Raw genomic sequence first — 15078 nt, forward strand, 5'->3', positions numbered from 1 at the left:
CACTTAATAATAGTTTGTGTTGGCTATTTATCTGATTTTTAAAGACATTGTTTCTGTTGTTACTAGCATTTTGGACAGAAGATGAATCTTACGTCTATAGGTGTTTTTTTTGTTAATATTTTTGCTCATTCTCACTATCCCCATTCAACATTGTTGTCCTTGTTAACTTCTTTGAATGTTCAATACTGTTATACTAGCACATTCATGTGGTAATATATACTAATAATTTGTTTTATTTTACTGAAGATTCAAAAGTAAAATTTCCATGTGGGATTCAATTAGTAAAGAACATTTTCTTTTGATGTCAATTACACTATACTTAAATTCTTAATAGTTAAATATTTAAGAAAAATATGACTGACATATAGGTAAGTTATCAAGGGAAAAAACCTATGATTTAAAAATATTAAGTAGTCAATATTTTTAATAAGAGATAAATTTCACTGTTATCTTTTGTAATCGTGCACATAAATGTTTAAATGTGGGAGACCTGATACCTGGTCTAAGGCTAACCTTTTTAAATTGTTATGTGCAAATGAATTCTTGAATGAATTTTGCTTAAAGATAATCTGTGTTCAACTAGGGGTAAATTTAAATGAAAATTCTAATATTTCATAGAAGCTGGTAGTTTTGCCTTAAAATGTCTTTAATCATATTGTCATTTGTTGAGCTTTTAAAGAATATTGTACACTTATTATATATTATTATTACATGCTTTTTGGAAGCATCAGAGGGGATAAAAGAGAAATTTAAAATCTCTTCCCTGTGTCTTAGAAAAGGAATGGCCTTTCCCCTACTTTTTTGGTGATCCAGGCCAGTCTCTTTCATGAAAGATTCTTGAACTCAGAAATTCCCCTTCTGTGATGTTCCATTTGTGCCTTGTTCCTACAAGTCTAAAGTCTTCATACTTCTGTCTTCCAAGGGTTGACAGTGCTGTGCATATAGTAGACAGCTAATAATTGTGGAATTAAGCAGAGATTTTTAAAAAGTAGTCTTGAGAATAGAATTATGTGCCAAATTATAATTAGTAGTTTGCTAATTGGTCTCATCCTATGGGCAATTTACATTGCATCCATACCCAGTATTTACTAACCTTGAATTAGCTATTTATTTTACTTTGCAAACAGGAATTTAAGATAAAAGATTTGAGTTATACATGAAGAATGTAATTTATCAGCAGCAGGGAAAAATTTATAGAATTTATTAAATTTCATTCTTAATCATATACTGTCTTCTGTGTCTGATATTTTTACAAAAGAATTATGCTATATTATTATTACTACTCTTAAAATGTTTTTTATAGAATTTAGATTACCTTTACCAATTTGTATACGGTATTACTACACCTGTAGTGATATATTTGTAAAGTGTTTATTTTGTAATGTTTATTAGTATATGTATATATATGAGCAAAAAATTTTTTTTTAAAGATTCTGTAACTTGAAAAAAATTGTTTTTGAAGATTTAGACAGAAGTAGTCATTTCTTCTTAGCTTGTTAGGCGTCAGATATTTTGTCAAACTTCCAATGAATATTAATATTTTATTAATATTCATATTTACCTGCTAAAAGTATTTCTAAAGTACATTCTATAGGTAGGAAATATTGCGCAAACTTGTAGTATACTTTTAATAATGTTTGGGAAAAATTTGTGCAATTTTTATCTTACGAATTTTCGGCACATTTATGGCATATGTGGAAACTTTTTTTAAAACCGCAACATTTTTCTGTTTTGTTTTTAAGTCTCATTGTATTAGTTTTATTCTGTTATCCATATGATGTTTATAAAACTAATATTTTTTACAAAAAGATTTTAGTTATGTCTTTATGGTTGAAAGATTGTCCTACTCTGCCATCTTTGAAAACTTAGACACACAAATGCCAAACAATTAATACTAATTTTAAGACAGCTTCCAGGCATAAATTTCAACAAAGGAGAGTACTTTCTCCTATGTTTTTATTTGTTTGCTTGTTCATTTTTAATCATGAATGGAGGACAGTTTTTTCCTCATTGTCATACTAATATTATCCTATCTTAAAGCTGTTGGCATATAAATAAGGTAGTATTTCGTGTGTTAATGTTTTTGTTGCTGGGAATATAATGTACCAGTTAAATTACAATGCCCATGGGTTTAAGTTCCAGAATTTTTTGTTTTAAATGTTTTTAACTTTTTCAAAAAGTATATAAATTTAAACTTTTACATAATGATATATTTTCCTGCCTTGCTAAATAGAATTTAACAAACATAATTTTACTTTTTCTTGGATAATTCAAAGTCATTATTATTGCTGTTAGGACTAATAGAATGGTATAGGTAACTATGGAGGTACGTTGTGCTTTTCGCTTCACTACAAGTGTCTTACAGTGCTGTTTTTTAGAGAATGATCTGTGCTTCAATAATTTTTCTATTCTCTTTTTCTTACTATTTGACTCTTCCCAAGGCAGCCTAGTTATATGATTTGCTACTAGATAATAAAGCAACTAATGAAGTATTTTAACTGTGATCAAAATAAAAATCAACATGTCATGATGTTTAAAGGCTGGCCTTGGATATATGGGACTTTTTGGATATTAATAAAAACAAATTTTGGCTATACAGAGGACCTTTAATGTTTTTTAAGGCTTACAATCTTTTGTATTAGAAAAGTATCAAAAGTGGGCTTTCTGATTAACTGTTAAACTTTCAAAAGGATTGGAAAGGACCTTGCAGATCAGCTACTCAACTACTTATTTTGTGAACAAGGAAACATATCATGAATGATTTACCTCTTTATAGTACTTCATTCATCATTAGAAGAGCAAATCTAGTCACTGAGTGATATATATATGTATGTGTGTGTGTTATATATACACACACATAAAATAAGAGAGAGAAAGGCAGAGAGAGATACCACAGTTGTACATATTTTGGAGTACCTGTAATATTTTGATACGTGTATACAATGTGTAATGATCAAATCAGGGTAATTGGGATATATATCACCTCAAACATTTATTTTTTCTTTGTGTTAGGAACGTTACAATTCTTCTAGTTATTTTCCAATATACAATAAATTATTAACTATTATTTCCCCACTGTACTATCAAATGCTGGGACTTTTCTATCTAACTATATTTTAATATCCATTAACCAACTTCAGGTTTAAGAAATATTTATTCCAGTGTATTTATGACTTTATAGCCTGGTTTCTACTGAGCCCAAGTGGATTATTAATTTTGCAAAACAATCTTTAGTTTTGATTTCTGGAACTATTTTTTATAGGGTTGTTTTGTTTAAAACAAAAGGCCAATCATTTCAATCTTGGATAAATTGTACTTTAAATATACATAGTATCTCAGATATTACTAGTTCTTTTGAACTTCAGCTAATTTTGTAGTTGGTTTAGCATCTGAATCATATTATTAGTTTTGGATACCTTTTAGAATTAAAGATAGTAACTGTTAGTTTGTGACATTCACTCATTCATTCAAATGTTCCTGTATGGAAAGCTATGTTCTGGGCACCAGGGATCACAGCCCCTAACTATACAGTCTAGTGATGACAGTCTACATCACATAATAAATTATGCAGTTATTTTAGTTCATATTGTCATAAATGCTTAACAGTAGAAGAATGGAGTAGCAAGAGGATTATGGGTACGTAATTGACCAAAACTGTATGGGCAGGGGGGACATGTTTCACAGCTGGGTGTGGTGGCTCAGGTCTATAATCCCAGCACTTTAGGAAGTCAAGGCTGGAGGATGGCTTGAGGCCAGGAGTTTAAGACCAGCCTGGGCAACTTAGTATATATACCCTGTCTCAACAAAAAATTTAAAAAATTACCTGAATGTCATGGCACGCACCTGTAGTCCCAGCTACTTAGGAGGCTGAGGAGGCACTAGGATTGCTTGAGCCCTGGCAACAGAGCAAGACCCTATCTCTTTAAAAAAAAAAAAAAAAAAAAAGTGATGTTTCAATAGAAACTTAAGAATTATTGGCCTTTGGGAAAGATGAAGGAGAGGGTAAAACAACAAGCCTTGGGGGTCAGATAGAGTGAGAACTGGCCATGGAGGTAGGAGGGAAACCAGGAAGTGTCCGGTCTGTAACCAAAGTGGAGGAAGTAATGAGGTGAGGACGTAAGCCCACCACTGCATTAGCAATGTGTAGGCCATTGGTGATGTTGTGGAGAGTCATTTTGGAGAAATGGAGGGGATGAGAGCCATATTGTAGTTGGTATTGAGGAGAGAGTGAAAAGGAAGAAAATGGTGATAGAAAACATTTTGAAAAACTTTACTTGGAAAAGGAAAAGAAAGCTAGGACAGTACCAGGAGATAGAATTGGTAGCGTACTGGTTATTTATGCTAAGATAAATAGGCTATATCTTTATTCCCAAGTGGAAAAAAATAACTTTGGAAGCTAATGAAGGCTTAGCTTCTCAAAAAGTCTATACTCTCTGTATATGAAAGCAAGTAAAATGAAAGAAATCTTTAAATTATTCCACTTTTTTGGTAGTTCCAATACTTATAAGAAGCCATTTTTCCCCCCAATTGTGGGATTTTTAGCTAACTCAGTATACCAAAAATACTACCTTATTTCTTTTTCTGTGGTTCTTTATTTTCTTTGGAAAATGTTTTATCAAAATTTGTAATTTCTAATGATGCTAAATTGGCATGAGCCACTTGAAATAATAAGAGAAATATTTCTGGAATAGGAAACTTGTGAGATATATATATATGACTCTCTGGAGAAATAAACTAAAAAGTGAACTTATTTTAATTATGTTATTAAAACACAGTAGGAGGATACAAAACAAAGATATTTGGTTATGTTTATTTCACAAAGGAGGTCAGTGACTTCTAAACTCAGAGGTTCCATAAAACTTGAGATTTCACTCTGCTATTGATCTTAGTTATAATTTTTGAATATTTTTGTGAAAGAACAAAAGATTGAGTTTAAGATATGTTTTCTGATGCTCTTTTATATAACTGTATTATTAAATGTTCTCATTTAAAATTTATTATTCTCACTTTAAGTAAGCCCGGTACAAAATCTGAAGTTAAACAGATAAATAGGCAGTGATTATTTGGCCAAGATAATTCACCCATGTGGTTCTTTTAACAGTAATCTGCTACTTTAAAGAGTTTATTTATATATTATTAACTAACTTGTCCACCAGAGAACTGTCGCTGATGGGCAGGGAAATTTAAATTAAAAATTTTTTTAAGAATCTCTAGCATTTGATTATTAATCAAGGATAAACTTTTATTCTATGCTGTTTGTTGTACATATGAATTACTGTACCTACCACAAGGATACATTCATTCATTTCTTGAGAGATACTCTTAATTGTGTTTTTTAGATCTGGATTTCTTAAACTTGAGTCAAATAATGGACATATTTTCACGAGTTAGCTAGTTCTTAAGGAGAATTACAAAAAAATTTATGTTTCATTTAGATGATAAATACGAAAAAAATACCGTATTTTTTGGGTAGCCTGATTAGATTATAACAGAGCATTGCTATTGGATTTTCATTACAAAGTTTGCATTTGTATTTATGATACTGTTGGCCATTAAATGTGTACTTAAAGTGAATGTTTAACTGTTAAGACTATGTTGCTTAGACTGGGGTTTACAGAGTTGTCTGTGAATTTATTTTTGTTATGAAGACTAAGCAAGTTTGAGAAACAGTGTCCTTGATGACGGTCTGTGATTATTGTGATGATGTAAACAAGTGATTTCTTACTTTTGAGAGTTGTGCCATCTTATTTTGCTTTATTTAAAAATATATTTCACCACTTCAGATTGTTTTAAAAAATTAAACTAATATTTTAAAAGAGAAATGGCATTACTTTTGGTAAGTTTTTGAGAATTTAGTCACATATTGGAATGATTTGGATCTTTCAGTAATTTCAGATAATCCATCTAGAAATTGCTGTTCTCACAATTCCTAAAGAATTAGTTGAGAATATGTTACAAAGTTGTTCAATTTGCTGGCTACTGTTAGTTATTAAATTTTGGGTCCCTGTCCTAAAGCAGAACCTGTCTGGGGGCAGATGCTGGCAGGAGCCAGGCAGGGTGTTTGAATATGTGAGTGAGGCCTTGGGTAAGCTGTGGTCCCCAACCCCTGGGCCATGGACCGGTACTGATCCGTGGCCTGTTAGGAATTGGACCGCACAGCAGGAGGTGATGGTGGGCAAGCAAGCAAAGCTTCATCTGTATTTACAGCTGCTCTCCCTTGCCCCCAACACCCCCTCCCCCACACGCTGGGGACTGCTGGAGAGGATAGGAAATAGTGGGGATCATAGCTTAACAGGAGATGCATCACTCAAGACTCAAATTCATTTTCACCTTCATTGGGCAGACCAGACCAACACAGATTCACAGGCTCTTGCTGTAGAAGTTGACAAGCTCGTTGGGGGAAGCTAGACTGACTTGGTTTAGTCACAGTCTGAGGCAGTTCATTTGTCCATTCATCTTTCCTATCCTCTTCAATTATAAATGCATTAACTTACTCATCACTGAAGTACCTATTATGTGCCAAGCTATAGACATTAGATGGAGTCCCTGCCTTCAGTAATTTACAGTTTTACAGCAACTTGGCAGAAAGCCAACCAAAAATACTGTAGAAATCACCTTATTTTCACAGTATACACCACTGACAGGAATTATCCTTGCATTTTTTAACTTGTTTATTTTCTGTTCTTCCTATGAGGGTAGAAGCCTTGTCTGCTTTGTTTCCCTTTCTATCCCACTGCCTAGAGCAGTACCTGGCACACAGTAGGTATTAAATAAGTAATTATTAAATGATTTGAATGAGCGAATGAAGGTTCTGATTGGTCAGATAAGGCCTTAGGGAGAGGAGGGGACATGAGGCAGATCTTAAAAAGGTAGTTAGGCCTTGAGGAGTAGGGAAAGGGGGAAGTGACTAATAGACACTGACAGACCTGTACGAACAGCATGGTTACAAAGTAAAGGGTGGGGACCTGGAGAAGCAGTGGGGGGATGGACGGATGGGGGTAGGAGGACCAGTAAGAGAAGCCAGCCTGGATTGAGTAGCCATTTCGTGTTGGAGACAAGCCAGGAGCTAATGTGTTGAAATGAAATATAGGTGGAAGGAGGAGAGGAGGGTGGCATACATTGCACTCAGAGAAGCAATTTGGTTACTAGCATGAGCTCTGGAATCATACGTGTTAGGTTCAAATCCCAGTTGGCCGGCCACCTATAAACTGGATGAATTTGTTCAAGCTTCTTAATTTCTCTGTGCCTGAGTTTCCCAATTCCAGTTAAAAGAAATATAATCCAGCTATTAGGATTATGTTCAGGAATATTTTGAATAACATGGGGAAACACTTATGCTGTTTTTCCTAGAACTAAAATAAGTGAATAAAAACAAATGGGGTAAAAATTGAACATACAGCATGATTTAAAGGCAGAGGGCCTCTTTATGTGCCAGAGTTACAAAGCAAAAATACTGGGAGTCAAAAATATCAATAGCAATGTGATTAAAGACAGTAATTATTTGTTTATTTTAATTTAAAAATCACATATATAGTCTACTAATCAGCATTTATGAATATAAGAAATTAAGTCTCCCAAGTTAGGGAAAAAATAACATAAATGATATTTGCAAAGAACATCTGTGTTGTCAGAATTAGGGGATGATACTTTACACCTACTTATTTCCATTTCTGCCATTTAACATCCTACCCCCCTCTCCCCTACCACCACCACCATGAAACTTCCATTTGGCCTTTTTGACTTGTCACATTAGAACCTTTAGGGATCATTTTATGCTCTTTTTCCTATTTTTAATGAGAAATTTACTGTAGTGGAGGAAAAAATAAGCGACTATTTCACTGTGTTATTTGAGCTTGTTAATTATACTCAATGAGTAAATGTCTTTTGAACATCTACTGTTTGACCATCCTCTTTTTGAGTTCTTAGGAAGGTAGATAAAGAAGTGTATTTGGTTCTTTACCCTCCAAAAGCTTATAAGAACTTAGAAAACAAAGAGAAAACATTTCTTCTCTCTGATAGATAGAAGAAAATGATTAGAGAACAGTTGAATTCAAAGTAGTTTAATCTTAATTCTGAACTGTTTTCCAGGTTTTTTGCCTCCTAATCCAGTGGTCTTTCCCTTGCTTCCAGATTTCCTTTTTGATCAGGTTATTTGGTCTTATAGATAATTAATTGAAAATAAAAATATAGCAGAGAAGTGACCACTGATTCATATATTCCAGCTGCTTCCAACTCAGCAGCACTGGTTTGAGTGATCAAATGATTCTTGGTGCTGTTTCAAGATGTTCTGCCAGAGGAAGCATGAAAGCCTAAATCTTGACTTGGTTTTTGGGCAGTGCCACGTAGTTCTTTATCACAGTTTCAGAAGTGGAATTGTGCTCTTCATTTTCTCTGGGAAGATATCCAGTAGGGTTGTACCAGCTTTATGTATAAAGATTTTATAAATCAAATACTTAATATGTTTCATAATATGATTAAACAGAAAATTACTTATATGTATTTATATATATGCATCTATTTTTTATTGTCTGAAGAACGTTTTTAAAGAAAAATAAAAAATAAAATGTTTTTAATTTTTTTTTTTTTTTTTTGAGACAGGGTCTCACTCTATCACTGGCTAGAGTGCAGTGGCTTGATCGTAGCTCACTGCAACCTCAAACTCCTGGGCTCAAGTGATCCTTCTGCCTTTGCCTCCTGAGTAGCTGGGACTACAGGTGTACACCACCATGCCTGCCTAATTTTTTCTATTTTTTTGTAGAGCCAGGGGTCTCATTCTTGCTGAGGCTGGTCTCGAACTCCTGGCCTCAAGCAGTCCTCCCACCTCGTCATCCCAAAGTGCTAGGATTATAGGTGTGAGCCAATGTACCCAGCCTAAAATATTTTAAATTGATATGTAATAATTGTACATATTTATGGGGTACATGTGATATTTTGATACATGCATACAGTGTGTAATGATCAAATTAGGGTAATTGGGATATCCATCACCTCAAACATTTGTCATTTCTTTGTGTGGAGAACATTCCTAATAATCTATGCAAGGTATTTTGAAATGTATAATAAATTATTCAAAAAATTATTGATAACTGTAGTCATCTAACTGAGCTATCAAAACTTGAACTTATTCCTACTATCAAACTGTATTTTTTTTTTAATCCATTAACCAACCCCTCTTTCTCCCCCTACCCCCATCCCTCCCAGCCTCTGGTAACCACCATTCTACTTTCTACCTCCACAAGATCAACTTTTTTAGCTCCCACACATAAGTGAGAACTATTTTCATCTATTTTACGTCAGTTTTATGAATCTTTGCTTCTCTTATTTTACCAGTCCCTCTCTTATTTCTTTAAGATTTAAGTGCCATCCAGAGCACTGCCTGTCTACACAGATGAATCTACTTCCTTTCAGTGACCATGTGGGATGCTTGCCTCTCTGTCTTAGATCTAGGAGCTTATTTACAAATTATTTACTTCATTTTCAGCAGTTACATCCATGGGCCTGTGCCCAGCACTTGGGTTACAGACAAATAGTGGGAATTAAGTTGCTTTGGAGTATAGGGTCAGGGGTTCCACTATCAATGGCAACACAGGTTGTATGTATGTGGTCCCGGTGGAAGTTAGAGTTTGCCTGCTCCAGTATTGCCTTTAACTTAGTTACTGGCCTTTCATGACCTTGCTTCCCTAACACAACTTGAAATACCTCCAGCTTCCAGGCATTACCCACTCTTGGGAGTGGGCCAATTTCCTAAACATTAATGCCATTCTGGGTAGATTTTTTTCTCCATAACTTTAAGGATAGAATCATAGATTAAGTATAGAGTCACATCATTACTTTTCAAGGTTAATATTCCTTCTCATTGGTGCTTTAAGTTCTAAAGAAGCCTTAAAAATTTTTTTTAATATAAGACCCATATAAAGAAAAAAGAGAGCTTAAATAATTTGCCAGTGAGCCCCTTAACATTCATTTTTCATAGGACAGTGAAGAAAGTTATAAAAATAATCAAAGAGTAAAATGGATCAATACCATGGTTAGAGAATTAAGGGAGCAGTGCAAGTTCATTAAAAGAAGCTTACAAAGACTCGATTTAAGATGCATAAACAGTCAATAAACTGCTAAAGAGGGGGTAGGAAGGAAAGGAAGAAAGCATTTTAGAAGCATGTAAATTTTCTCCCCAATTTTATATGACTATGCTACATTGATGAAGAAATATGTTTTGAAACTTTCTAGTATATGCTAAACCCACCTGATTTTGCTTGAGAAAACCTAATTTTAATCTTGACTTTTCAGATTACATAGGCAAGATGCTTACGTCTCTGGATCTTGGTATCTTTCTGTAAAATGGAAATAATAATATTTACCTCAGCAGTTGTCTCTGAAGTGAAAATGTTTCATAAAATATGTTGCTAAATTTCTGTCAGTAAAAATTGTTAGTGTCTTACAGACCAATTGTAGATGTGTGTATAATTAGAAGGGGCTTGCTAAAACATTTACTAGTTGTGACTTTCAAATATGAAACTTCTTAGAGTTATGAGGATGTTAGAGTTTAATAGAAATAAATCATTTCTGGGAAAAAATATCAGATAAAAATAATATATAAATAAGTGATATGTAATCTGATTTGGGAGAATATATTTCTATCCAATGTAATTTATTTATTTTGTGAGGAATTATAAAAATAAACAAATATTACATCTGTTACACACGTAAAAGTAAGACTAAAATCCCATACTTAATAACATTCTATTTATTTTAAAGGATCTTAATAATAGTAGAAATGTTTCCTTTGAGGTAGGGTACCATAGGTGATTGAAATATTCTTAGTAAGATTCATGGAAGTAAAGGGCAAATATTTGAAAGTATGTGGTGAGGAGAATCTGTAACTTGCCAGTGAATTTATGCTCCTTAGCTTTTATAATCATTATGGTACAAAAATGATATTTTTGAATTTTTTGGCATTGTATATATAATTTAATTTGTAGTTAGTTGTGACTTAACCCCATCAAGAAGTTAAAAGTCCCTTGTTTAGTATGACTTTTATATTTGGGAAAATTTGTAAGCCTGTCAGTTTACAAAATATAATCTACTTACTGTTCCTATTTTTTTCTTTATGTTTTAGGTTTAAAAAAAAGACGTATTAAGATCACCATATGTTCTTTGTGAGATTGCTGATTTTTAAAAATACCTTAAACTGATTTTTAATATAACGATAGCTTTAATATTGAACAGAATGCTCAATCTTAATGTCTCTTGGAGCCCAGTAATAAAATGAAATTTTAGGAAAATTTGAAACATTTAAAAATAGATCTTTGCATATAACCTAAAGTTTAAATTTAAAGTATATTTATTTTACTGTGTTTACTGGTATTCAGGAGCTCAGCTTTTATTGACAAAAGGGGTACGTGCAATTTTTAGGAACCCTGAGGTAACTTTATCAAATAGGTATGTTTAGATGTATCAAAGTAGTAATCGGGTTTGGGAAGTTTCAGGAGTATTACATGCTCATTGATCCTGAGCCTCCCTTCTCCACACACATACCTTAAGGGCCAAAAATTTCTGTTAAGTTGTACCACCTAGCTTATAGGAGAGTGGGGTTTTTTTAGATCAAAGTTCTTTTAGTCCTACATTTTTCAAGGACCCTGTATAAAAAAAATAGAAGTATGATTTTTCTTTTTTTAGGTCCCACATTTTAGGGACTAGATTGTCCCTAAGGATTTTAGGACTTTTTCTCTGACTGCGTATAACCATAACCTTACAATCCTAAAAGTTAATAATCTGATTTTAAAGACTTACTGGTGTTTTGCTAAATCTCTTAACACCCTTGTTGATAGTTCAAGGATTGTCTGCATTTGGTATGCAGCAGTTCTAATAGCTGTACTCAATTAATCAACCAATATAAAAGTGTTTATCTGACACTGACCTTGTGCTAGGCACTTTGCTAGATACTATGGAATAAACAAAGCCCCTTGAGCTAGTTAATAAATTTTAAGTGATCATGACCCTAAGGCATATTTTTTTTTTGTCTGAAGACTGGATACTGGGCATAGGTTCATCAAAGTGGATACTGAAACATCAACCCAAGGGGGGTTTCCTTTTTATTTTCCCAACCAAGTGCCATTGATTAGTATTTTAATCCACTAAATCCTAATCAATAGTGGTGATCTAATATTATCACTAAGGAGATAGGTAGGCTTCTATAGTAAGTTCAGTGGCAAAGGAAACCTCGATGGACTCAGAAAACAGACTTGAAAACTTTCAAATAATTTTTCTTTCAACATTTATTGAGAGCAACAAAATGTAGTAGGTGCTGTGGTTGTAAAGGTGAACAAAACATGAGTCTATTTCTGTGGGATCATACAGGGTAATGGGCAAACCAGATCTGTAGTCACAAATGGGAGTCATCAGGGCTCTAATAATGGTGTATGCAGAGTATTTGGGAGCTCAGGGATGCAGCCTAACTGCCTGAGGGAGACGAGCAAACTGTGATTTCTCTCAATCCCTTTAAGTGGAAAAAATAGGCTTTAGTTTTAGACAAAAGGTGTAGAGGAAAATAATGTGGATTAAAAGCCCCAAACACAGTTATTCAAAGAACCTAGAAATAACATTGCATGAACATATGATTTAAGATTTGCCAAAGGAATAGAATTGCAGTTTAGTAGTTGAGAGGGAGGAGTCCCTGGGCTCTGATACTTTTTCAGAGGCAAATGCTTTTCATTGTGCCTGTATCAGGTCATCAGTGAGGGTTGATTAAAATGATCACATTTTTCTCCGAGGGTCAGATAGCAGTTATTAAATTGACAAGGATTAGGTTCCAAGTTATATCGCAGGCCAGATTTTTGCCATTTTTCTTCTATTTACTCTATTTTAGGCATCTGATAAAATTTTATAAATGTAAGTTTGTCTTTCTTGGGCTGTTTCCCCTTTTTTCCCCCCCTATCTAGTAGATGATACTTTTTCGCGTTCCCAGTTTCAGGCCACCATTTAGTTTCTCCATTCTGCTGCGCATTTTTCTCTTCCAGGGACCAGCTTCCTTCTTGACTTCTTCCCTGAAGCCCTTACTCCTGTCCGTCTCACTTAGTCAATTTCTCAGCTCTTTATGTCATCAGCATCAATTTTTCAGCGTCATTGAGGGTGTTTAGGTTCTCTGGGCTAACTGTAGAGAAGGTTGATGATGGTGATGGAAATGATGATGATGATGATGATGATGATGAGAATAAAGGTAGTGCTACAATTATAATCATTTCCAGAGAGGCACTAATTCCAACTCTGATCCCTGGAGTCAGACAGCTTAGCCTCAGTGTCAGCTTTCACTTCTTAGCTCTCTGACCCGAGGCAAATTGCCTTACCTCTCCTGGACAAAGTCTTTTCTCATTAATAAAGAAGGAATGAAAATAATAGTATCTACCACATCATAGGATTGTTGGGAGAATTAAAGGAATTAAGACATGTTTTGAAATTGAGGCTTAGAAAAGTTAAATAACTTGCGTACGGTTACATTGTCTGAATTCAAACCCAGATCTGTGTGACTCCAGAATGTCTACCCCTTAGACTAAAACACGGTATCCCATGGGAATCACAAAACAGAGCAGGAATGCTGCTGCTGAATGTTGCGCTGGTCTTTGTTTATCATAACAGTTGCTTCAGTGGGGCAAGCACACCTACTAGGGCTGGACCATCCATCTGGAGGCTTGAATTCTAGTTCTGACTCATCTGCAGCCTTTGTGATCTTGAGCAAGTCACTTAAATACATTTGAGGCTCAGATTCCTAATTAGTGACTTGGAAATAAGAATAGAGTTGTGTAGAGCAGTGGTCCCCAACCTTTTTGGCACAAGGCACTGGTTTCATGGGAGACAATTTTTCCACGAACTGGGGATGGGGGGTGGGATGCAGAGCTCAGGCAGTGATGCACGGCCTGTTTCCTAACAGGACAGGGACCAGTAATGGGCTGTGGCCTAGAGGTCTGGGACCACTGGTATAGATGATCAAGTGAGGATATATAGTAATAGTAACCACATATAATTCATGGAAGAGAATAAAGTGCCTAACTTACCACATAGGCATTTTAAATAGACACAATAGGTAATATAAGCTAACTTTAAAAAAATTTTCTCCCTTCTGATGTTATTTGAATTTTATTTTCCACTTTTCGAAAGTGCAAGTTTTATTTTGTGCTTCTGGGAATGAACCTGAGGTTTCAGGAAACTAGGTGAACCAGGATCTTGGAAACTGAAGCTTTGGACTGTCAAACACCATAATCAAAAATATTTAGTGATTCTGATGCTTGTTGATGTCGAAAAAAAAGAATTTTAAAAATTAAAAAAGAGTTAGTGAGCAGATAATTAATAAAAGTAATATGGACCTTCAGTGAGTAGTTGGGAGAAGGATAGGTTTGATATTAAAATGAATGAGGATCACAACTTGAAAATATGTTAGGCCTCTCCTTTCTGTGAATCTTTTGTTAGAGCAGATTGAGGTTTTGGATGGAACATATATAGCTAAATCTTTCCATACAGTACTCAGCAATCACTGTCAGTGATCCAAAACCCATATGACCTCTGGAAACAAATGTCACAAACTTGATGTGCACCTGACCCTTGAATAAATGTGGGGGTTAGGGACATGTCCAGTTGAAAATCTAGTATAACTTTTGACTCCCCCAAAACTTAACTACTAATAGCTTGCTGTTGACTGGAAGCCTTACGGATAACATAAGCAGTCAATTAATGCATAGACTAGTATCTACATATATTTTATACATTTATGACATACTTTCCATTAATTTTTTTCAGTATTTCTTATAGGCTACACAGTTGGTCTGCGAGTTTTTTCGAACTGTACAAATCTCCAAAAAGTTTTCCAGTATGTTTTGGAACCACGCAGTTCAAACCCATGTTGTTCAAGGGTCAACTGTGTTTTATAGATGACACACTCATCCTTTATTTAACCCATTTTTTATTAGAATTAAACAAACAGACCTAATTAACTTTGGCTGATTTTCAAGCCTATAGTAATTAGAATGATGCAGGGGTGCTTCATGAAGGCATTTAGTGGTGAGAAGTGATAGGAGGAAAATAAATCCA

General features: G+C 34.3%; 1 protein-coding gene across 4 annotated transcripts in view; it reads left to right on the forward strand.

The window, feature by feature from the left end:
• Positions 1 to 15078, forward strand: part of BBX (BBX high mobility group box domain containing) — a 264448-nt gene that overhangs the window by 55632 nt on the left and 193738 nt on the right. The window lies entirely within an intron of this gene.

Source organism: Eulemur rufifrons, chromosome 7, assembly GCF_041146395.1.
Source record: "Eulemur rufifrons isolate Redbay chromosome 7, OSU_ERuf_1, whole genome shotgun sequence".
Taxonomy (NCBI): Eukaryota; Metazoa; Chordata; class Mammalia; order Primates; family Lemuridae; genus Eulemur; species Eulemur rufifrons.